This window comes from Vicugna pacos, chromosome X (assembly GCF_048564905.1).
Source record: "Vicugna pacos chromosome X, VicPac4, whole genome shotgun sequence".
Classification (NCBI taxonomy): Eukaryota; Metazoa; Chordata; class Mammalia; order Artiodactyla; family Camelidae; genus Vicugna; species Vicugna pacos.
In genome coordinates, this window is record NC_133023.1 from 17,713,693 (window position 1) to 17,723,169 (window position 9,477).

Genomic DNA, 9,477 nt, shown 5'->3' on the forward strand with positions numbered 1-9,477 from the left:
TACACCTTCGTCCCTGCTCCATTGTGTAGCAGCAGTCATACCTCCCTCTGATTAAGGGCAATTACCCCTGCCAAGATGGTGACTCCTTGGCCACAGGAGTCCAAAGCCCTGGCAGCGGTTATACCTATAGTTCAATGGGACCCTTGCTGTCCAGTGGGAAGAGTGTGATCCTCTGTGGAACAGAACCTTGAACTCTGCAGAGCCCAGAGTTGCAGGTCTAGGAAACATAAAGTTCCGCAAGGGGTCATTAGGGGTGATGGTAATTGGGACCATGCCTACTTCTACCCTTTGGTACTCAGACTCATCTATTTTTCCTATTGGAGGCACAGTGCCATTTAGAGGTCTCTGATTCAGTGCCTGTGGTAGGCAGAATCCTAAGATGACTTCCTTGATTCCCACTCCCTGGTATCTATGTTCCTTTTCTTCGGCATGGGCAGGACCTGTGAATCTGATGGCTGTCACTCACATAATTGAGTTATGGCATGTGACAAACATGAAGGCATTTTGCAGATGTAATTAAGGCCCCTTGTCAGTTTGATTTTCAGTTAATCAAAGGAAACAATACCCTGGGTGGACCTGATCTAATCAGGTTAGCTCTTAAAAGAGAGATCGGGCTGTCCTTGGAGATAGAGATAGATTCTCCTGCTGGCCTTGAAGAAGCTAGCCGCCGTGAGTTCTACAGCAGCAAGAAAATGAATTTTGCCAACAACCACTTGAGCTCAGAAGAGGACCCAGAGCCTCAGATGAGACCCCAGCCCTGGCTGACACCTTGATTGCAGCCTTGTGACATCCTATACAGAAGCCCCAGCTAAGCCATACCCAGACTTGTGACCACAGAAACTAATATAGTAATAAGTAATAAAAATGTGTTGTTTAGCCTGCTAAGTTTGTGGTAATATGCTACCCAGCAATAGAATATTGTATCTTTGCTTTTTATACCTAAATTATCCTCAGGCATATAACCCTATGACTGATCTCATCCGAAGTCAGTCAAATCTGGTTTTAATTCTCCACTTCCCTTTCTCTTCTCTTTTGATTCTTCACTTTCTCTTTCTGACCCTATCCCACAAGGAGTCTGCTTCCTCCCTCATCCATCTTATCTCAGCCTCTTTTCAGAATCGCCTGCAAACCAGTTCTGGGGGTGGGTTTTTTTTTTAATTTTTTAAAAAATTTTTAGTGGGGAGGTAATTAGGTTTACTTATTTAGTTTTAGAGGAAGTGCTGGGGATTGAACCCAGGACCTTGTGTATACTAAACATGCACTCTACCACTTTAGCTATACCCTCCTGGGTTTTTATTTGACCAAGAGTCTCTAACATCTGAGTTAGAGAAAGTAAAAGTAATGAATATGAAGAATTTTTCTGATGAATTCCATCTTAAATTGTTTAAAAATTATCAATAGGGAAAATATATCAATTTAATTTAATACATTTATTGAGTACCTACTATATGCCAGGTGTTTTGCTGGGTGCCGAGGCTGCAAAGATCAAACAGACAGATTTCCTGACCTCATGGAATCCATCACCCAGAGAGAAAACACAAAGATGTGATCAAATGCACTGTGATAACTGCTCCAATGAATAATGTGCCATAAGATCTCAGAGGAAGCAATATAAATGATGCATTCTGCTGGATGGAGTGTTGGAGGAGTCATGGTGAGGAGACAGGGTAGTGGCCTGTAAAGCCACAGAGAGGAGGTGACACTTGAGAGAGTTCTTCCCTTAGCGAAAAAGACACTAAATTACCCAAATTGAATTTTCCAGTTTCATAACTGAACTTTTTATAAAGAGGCTAAGAACAGTTTCTAAACAACTAAACAGGAACATGTTTGTCCTTTTGTCTCACATTATCATACATACCTGGCTAATTAAAGTACATCACTTTAATTAAAGGTACCCATGGAAGGTAGCCAGGTATCAATGTATCAGCGTACCAACAGCCCGGTGCTCATTTCCCAGCAATAGAGTTCCCTAAGTGACCTAGCAGTGTCACCATCACTACCCACCCAGATGAAACTTACGCTGGAGGCAACTAGGGCTGTGTCCTCAGCGGAAGTGAGTTGCATAAGCAAGACATCCCTTTTGCTGCATTCTCAGAGGACACAGTTCCATGCTCTGGGAGAAGTAACGTGCCTCTCTCAGGATAGTTCTGAGCTGAGCACCAGATCCCTGAGGGAGAGTCATTGCTTGCTAACATGAACTTTGCCCCTAGGTAGCCAAACCTCCAAACCATCTCCTCCATATGCCATGTTTGTTCAAGTCAAGTACACCTATCAAGGGCCTACTCTATGAGAAAAATTCTGCTTGATGTTGGAGTCACAAGACTGAAAATGACAGTCACTGCCGCAGAGTGGTTCATGTGTGGCTTCCTGACTCATTTCACAGACAAGGAAATAGGCTCTGAACTTTTCTGGTTTCTTTTTCTGGTTTGTTTGTACTGTACTTCCTTCACTGAGTACCTTTCCCCCTTCCTGGATTCACAGAGCCTAAATGAAGTCCTACTTCTTCTAAGAGGATTTCCTGACTCTCATCATCATTAACTTTTACTTTCTCTAAGTTTCTATTTCACTAAGTCTGGATTTGACAATTTAGCACTTAATTATAATTTGCTTTGTATTATTTCTTTAATTTTTTGAAGTGTCCATCGTGGTACTCCAATAATATTGTAAGCTTCTTGAAGGCAGGAGCCATCTTTTAAATTGAGTCTGGGCACATAGTTAATTCTCAACATCTAGTTAAGATTTAATGGATTGGGTGATGGAAACCAGCTCTTGAGCAGTAATGGAAGGAGAGGAATGGTAAGCAATGCTCCCACCTTCAAAGGCTGGTTTGGTCCTAATCCAGCCTTCAAAAACCAGCTGGAATGGGTTTAAAGAACCTTCCCTAAGAGCATAACATAAAAACAAAAGGATCCACATTAGACATCAAATTCACAGTCCGTCCAATTAAAGACTGGGTCCACTGCAGTAAAAAAAAAAAAAAAGAAAAAAGGATGATTCATTGCATGGGAGAACAATGTAAATAGCAACTTCAAAAGGTAGCCTCCCCAGCATCCGAAATTTAATTCAATCAGTCTATTATCCATGCATTAATCTAAGCCCTTCGAGATGTTTTTAAATTCAAAATAACTTTTACTTATTGCCATAAAGGATTGTTTTTTCCTCCCTGTCCCGTTCCTATTCCTGGGATCTGGCACCACCTACAAAAGCTTAATTAACAGAAGTGGGCATTTAATAGGGAAAGAGACAGCAACTCTTTGTAGCATTATATAATGCGTGAATGTTGGCAGTGGGAAAGGTCTGACTTGTTTTTTGTAGCTTATTATTTGAGGGAGGACCATGGTAAGTAAAGGCTTCTTTCTTTTCTTCCCTCTTTTACCTACTTGCAGGTTTCAAGCCCAAGGAAATTCTCCATCCTTTTCTACCCCGTGGTCTGTCTCATCCAGAAGGAACTGGATGACTGATGCCCTGCTGAAGGCTAAAGAACAAAAGAAGTTTGAAGGGCTGAGATTTCCCTGTGGACTGAGGAAAGACGAGTCTACTACTTCCTTCTGGTGTCTCCTGGAAAGGCTGGAGTGGATGTCTTGGTCTGTGCTGCTTTGTGTCTATATTCTTTTCTCTTGTTATAGCAGAGTTGTTCTCCTAGTACTTCAGTGGAACTTTCCCCCTTGTTTACTAGGTTCTGGGAAAGGAAAGGGAAAAGGAAAGGTGTAACAGAAGAAGAAAAGAACACCATGTTGAAACCACCTCTCTCATTGTTTGGCTTATGTATTCTATTACTTTAACCCTTGGCACAAAGAGTTAAATATTAGAGAAATGGTCCTTGTGCCCAAATAGCTCATTAAGTTCCCTGAAGAAAGTCCCCATCCCACAGTCCTGGGTTAGTTATGGCTACTACCTGTTGTAGATAACTTTGCTTTCAGCCTAGAAACCTTGCTAATAAGCAGAGATAAGAATGGTAAAGTAAAAATAACCGCTAACAACTTGAAGTTTTTGCAGGAGCTTTGTAATCTAGCCTACATGAGCAAACAGAAGAACGAAGAAATGTTATGCTTCCCTTGAAGGCCAGATGTCTCCAAGAAGTCTGCACTCCACTTTTACCCTTTAATCTTGAGCCCTCCCCTCCCACTTCCCCTTTTCCCTTAGCATAAAAGAAGCCTGAATTCTATTCTGAGTGAAGATGGTTCTTTAGGACATTAGTCCGCTATCTTCTGGGTTTGCTAGCTTTCCGAAGAAAGTTGCTTTTCCTTGCCCCAACGTCTTGTCTGCTGTGGCTCCTACACCTGGCATTCGTGCCTGATACCTTGTAATTGTATAATAAAATGGATTGGCAAAATGACTAAAGAGCAGTATGATAGCCACACCAAGTTTTGAGTACTTATTTCAGTGCCTAAAATGTTGAAAATGTATAATCAATATTTGTTGAACAAAGAGAGAATAGTAGTAGGGATAATATTAATTATTAAGCCCTTATTGCTCAATTATCTTCTTTAATCCTCACAACAACCATAGGAGATCAGTATTCATATTATTCCCATTTTATAGATAAGGAAAATCAGGGTTTGGAGGCATTAAGTAACTTCCCCCAAATCAAAAAGGCTAGCAAGGATTTCCCAACTATTACCAGACCCGCAGTGAGTGGTGTCCTGCAGCAGAGGGCATAGTCTTATACCCCAGACTTGCCCTGAAAACTGATGCAGGTCCATCTAGGGAAGTAGACTCATGCTCCCAACCATGTATAATTAGCAATTGCTGTGGGAATCAGAGGATTCTGCAGAGTCAGAGAAACCAAACTGGGCATGAGAAGTCATCTAGAAAACTAGATGATCACGAGGCCTCAAATCGTAATCCTCAAGTTCCCCTGTCATGTACATATTCAGCATTTTCCAGGCCTTCAGCCAATATTTCTCCTTTTCTGGTTTCTTTCCTCATGCGGACAAATGTATTCTACAGTTAATTTTTACTTTATTATAAACTAATGACACGTGATTCTAACTTAATCAATGGGTTATCATCAAATGGCTCCTTAACATACTGTAAACAAAATGTTTTGAAATTTGTCATTTCAGAACCCTATCTCTGAATGTCAATTTTCCTAATCTAGGATTCTTTTCTATCTCAAGCCAGGGAATAAGGAAACTTCCTTTCTACTTCTTGCCACTGTGTTTTCACAAAAATAGATGCAGAACTTACTACTATTTCATTTGATCCTTTCAGGTGGATCTGAGTCTGCCTCATTTATTGGCTAGATCCTTACATACATATCATCCTTATCCCACCTTTAGTCCTGTCCACCATGGGAGCAGTAAGTGATAAGGGGACAGTAACAAGCATGAAATTCAAAACCAGATGCAAGCTGACACTGGGGCTACAGGGCCCTTATTTTCTGCAACTGGGGTGGACCATTCCTGCTGGCCTGTTCTTAGTATGATACTAAGATAATGATATAGTAAGGTCAAAAGTCAAGATTAGTAGAAAAGACATATCAGGTAAATACTTAAAAAAATAAAGGTGTGTTAGCTGTGTATATTTCATCAGAAAATTAAATTTAAAAACACTATAAAGATAAAGAGGCACAAACATGAGAATAGGAAAAATTCACCATGAAAATATAAAAATTCTAAACTTGCACCAAATAACATAGTCTTAGTTCAGAATGGATTGATAAATTTGACTGCTTTAAATTGAAAAACTTGCATATGACCAAAGACACTATTAACAACAACAACAAAAATCCTAGCCACAGATGTGGTACATGTCTGCAACAATAATAAAAAAGAGGGATGTGGAACTGGAATAATAAATTATATAAAAGGGTTACTACAAATGAGTAAGAAAAGATAAACCAACCAAAAGTGGATAAAGGTCATGAAGTGGCAATTCAAGTAGAAGAAACAATATATGGCCAATAAACATACTGTTGAAAACATCAATATCACATTAATCAAATTCAAAGCACAATAAAATATCATTTCATACCCATCAGATAAGCAAAAACCAAGAAGTGAAATTACCAACTGTTGGTAAGGATAGAGAGCACTGAGAATTCTCATTCACTGCTAGGAGAAGTTGTGAATTGGCAGAATCACTTTGGAGAAAAATTTGGCTCTGTTTCGTAAAGTTGAACCTGCATGTATCCTTTGGCCCAGCATTCCAGTTCTAGGCAAATACCCTATAAATTACTGTTCCTGTACTCAAGGATATATACAAGAATATTTCGTAATAGCATTGTTTGAAATGATGGGGGAAAAGGGAAACAATCTAAATGTTCATCAATAGGACATTTTTTAAAGCTTGAATCCTCTGAGGAGGAATTTGAATCCAATTAGTTCATAATACGTTGCACATATCACAGTTTTAAGGTCAGTACTCCTTTTTTGATAGATTTAAAAGCTTATCATTTAATATTTATTTCTTGTATCCCTTTCACACATATGAGTAAGTCTAAACATTCCAAATAGGAGAAACATGCACTATTGGGGTATTAATTGGAGAAAGCTGTGAGCCTCTCTGTCTGCCACAATTGCTCACAGGGTTGAAACACCTTGTTGAATTTACCATGGTTCAGGTACTGGCCCACAGATATGCAAGTCAGGAACTTGATTTGTCACTTCACTAGAGGTGACTCTGTGTCCTTAGGAAGACTCACATCAACCAAGAGACTGATAAATGAAATAAGAATTTCAAATTCTTAGCTCATAATGAAATGTGGGACTGCCTAGTGACCATGAGAAATCCAGAAATAATCAGAAAATTTACTGATGATCATGGAATCGGTTGCATTTAGCTAGGACACATTGATTAGAAAGTAAGCGCCATGAGGGCAAAAATTTTTGTCTGATTTTTCCATGACTAAAATTCCAGAGACTATAACAACACCTAACTCAATAAAAATCTGTGAAATGAATGAATGAATAAGGAGAGACTGACGTATTCATTTCTATAATGTGCAAAGACCCATCTCATGATTCAACTTGGAGTTCTTGCATCAGGGTATTCTTGTTCCAGCACAGTGCCAGAGCGAATGGTGCCACTTTTGGTCTCTGAGATTCTTTTCCTATGCATCCATGACTGCTCCTAGTAGACACCTTCAGTTGCCTACCCTATAGGCATTCCCTTCTAATTCCTTGCTAACAGAATCCCAATTTTGTTCTGGGCAGCAATGTGCCCAACCTCAAAGAAAGAAGCACAATTTGTCTTGGCCAAACATATCATCTCTGTTCCCCTTTGCCAAATACTCACTGTCCCAGCCTCCCTTGCTGCCACATTACCCAGTACTGTCCTATAAGACATAAAGGGAAGACATCTGGGGTATTCTGGGAAAGATTTGCTTCCCAGATAAAAAGACAGAGCCTCAGTAGGAGAAAGATGTTTGCCCACAACCTTTCCTCCCCTGCTTAGGATGCTGATGTGAGGACATGATGCTTGGAGCTATCGCAGCCCTTTTACGTTCATGAGACGAGTTGAGGATGACTGGCAGAGTGGAAGGGTTTTAAAAGCCCAGGTCCTTGATAACATGATTAATGGCTGAACTAGCCCTGGAACTGAGTACTTCCAGGTTTCTAATTGAGTTTCTTTTAAGTTTTTATGGTTTATGCTACTATAAGTAGGTTATTCTGTTAGCTGTAGTCAAAAGCATTCCTAACTGATACAATGATCAAGTTTATTATAAGATATATCTTCTCTATTTAGTTATCTTAATACATTCAATCAGTTTATAGCCAAATATTAACTGGCCTGGGATGGATACAGTTTGAATATCTCAGCTTGGTTTTAAGTTTCACTTTCAGAGGCTATCCTAATTCACTCATTTCTAATGCCACACTCAAGTCATGCAACCATCATAAAGGTGAGAGCACTGAGTACCTCAGGTCTCCTTTCTCAACACTCATTTGCCTGATCTGTTACTTCTTTAGAATCTAAGTTGTGCATTTCTGAACCAAAATTATCTCTTTTATCATGATAAACAGAACTGACTTCAATGCTGAATGAATTAGAATATAACTGATGTTATCATCAACAAAAACTATTTAATTCCATTTGTGAGAGTCTGGATATCATGCTTACTTACTAATTCTTCAGCTCATTCCAATTTTGAGAGGTAAATATAAGATGTTTGGGGAGTTTCCATTGGTGATTTCTTACCTGATAGGCATATCAGAAACAACAGTAGTCCTACACTTCTGCTTGTCCCACCTGTTCTTTATTCCTTTTTGTTGTTGTTGTTCTTTATTCCTTTTCCCCTCCTTTCCTATCTTCCCTTGGACTATTTTTTATGAAACCATTTTATCTCCTCTATTGACTTATTGGCTGTACCTTTAAATTTTAGTGATTGCTCTAGGCTTTACAATATGCATCTTTAACTTCTCACAGTCTACCTTTAAATGTTATAACATTTAACATATAATGAAGGAATCTTGTAACAATATACTTCCATCCCATCTCCCCCATTCTTTGTGCTCATACATTCTATTTCTACAAATGTTATCAATCCCATAATATACTGTTGTCATTCTTACTTTAAGCAGTTAATTATCTTTTAAAGACATTAAAAACAAGAAAAATGTTTTTCATATTACCCACAGACTTACCATTTCTGGTACTCTTCATTCCTTTGCATAGATTCTTATGTATATCTGATATCATCTTCCTTCATCCTGAAGAACTTCCTTTAGCATTTCTGTGGTACAAGTTCACTAGCAATGAATGCTCTTGGCTTCAGCATATCTGAAATGTTTTCATTTTGCCTTCATCTTTGAAGGACATTTTCAATGGATTCTGGGTTGACAGTGTTTTTCTTCCAATGCTTTAAAGATGTTCCACCATCTTCTGGTTTGCATTGGTTTTGATGAAGAACCGGTGATGAATATCAACTTTAAGATTTTTTCTGTATCAATAGTTTTGAGAAATTTGATTCTGCAGTGGCTTGATGTGGTTCTCTTTGTGTTTATGCTGCTTGGCATTCGCTGAGATTCTTGGATATGTTTGTAGTTTTCAACAAATTTGGAACATTCTGAAAGTTGAGTAGGAGAATTATAAAATTGTAAATTGTGTTACATTGTTATATATTACTGAAGGTAAATGAAGAGTGCTTAACCACTATTTACAGATCTTCAGTAGCTTTTTGTTTTTACCATGGCTTCAGACTAGGTACTGAAAGAAAGTTTGGGACATTGTTCTATCCACTGTCCTGCCCAGATTCTAAGCACTATATACCTGCATAATTTCCCTCTAGTTGGTATAATGGTCAAATACCAGTAAAAGAGAGAAGGGAGAAAAAGTTGTGTGAATTAATATGTTCTGCATAATGCCTTTTCAACATGTTCTCCTATTTTCACTAAGCCTGCTTCTTCAAAAAAGTCTCCACAAGTAGTTTACAGTTGGAATGTTAATTAGGTCACAGATGAGGTCCATTTCTAAAGGGAGACAGGATTGTAAATAATTTATCCTAGATGATGTGCTCTGGATTGGATTGTCCAC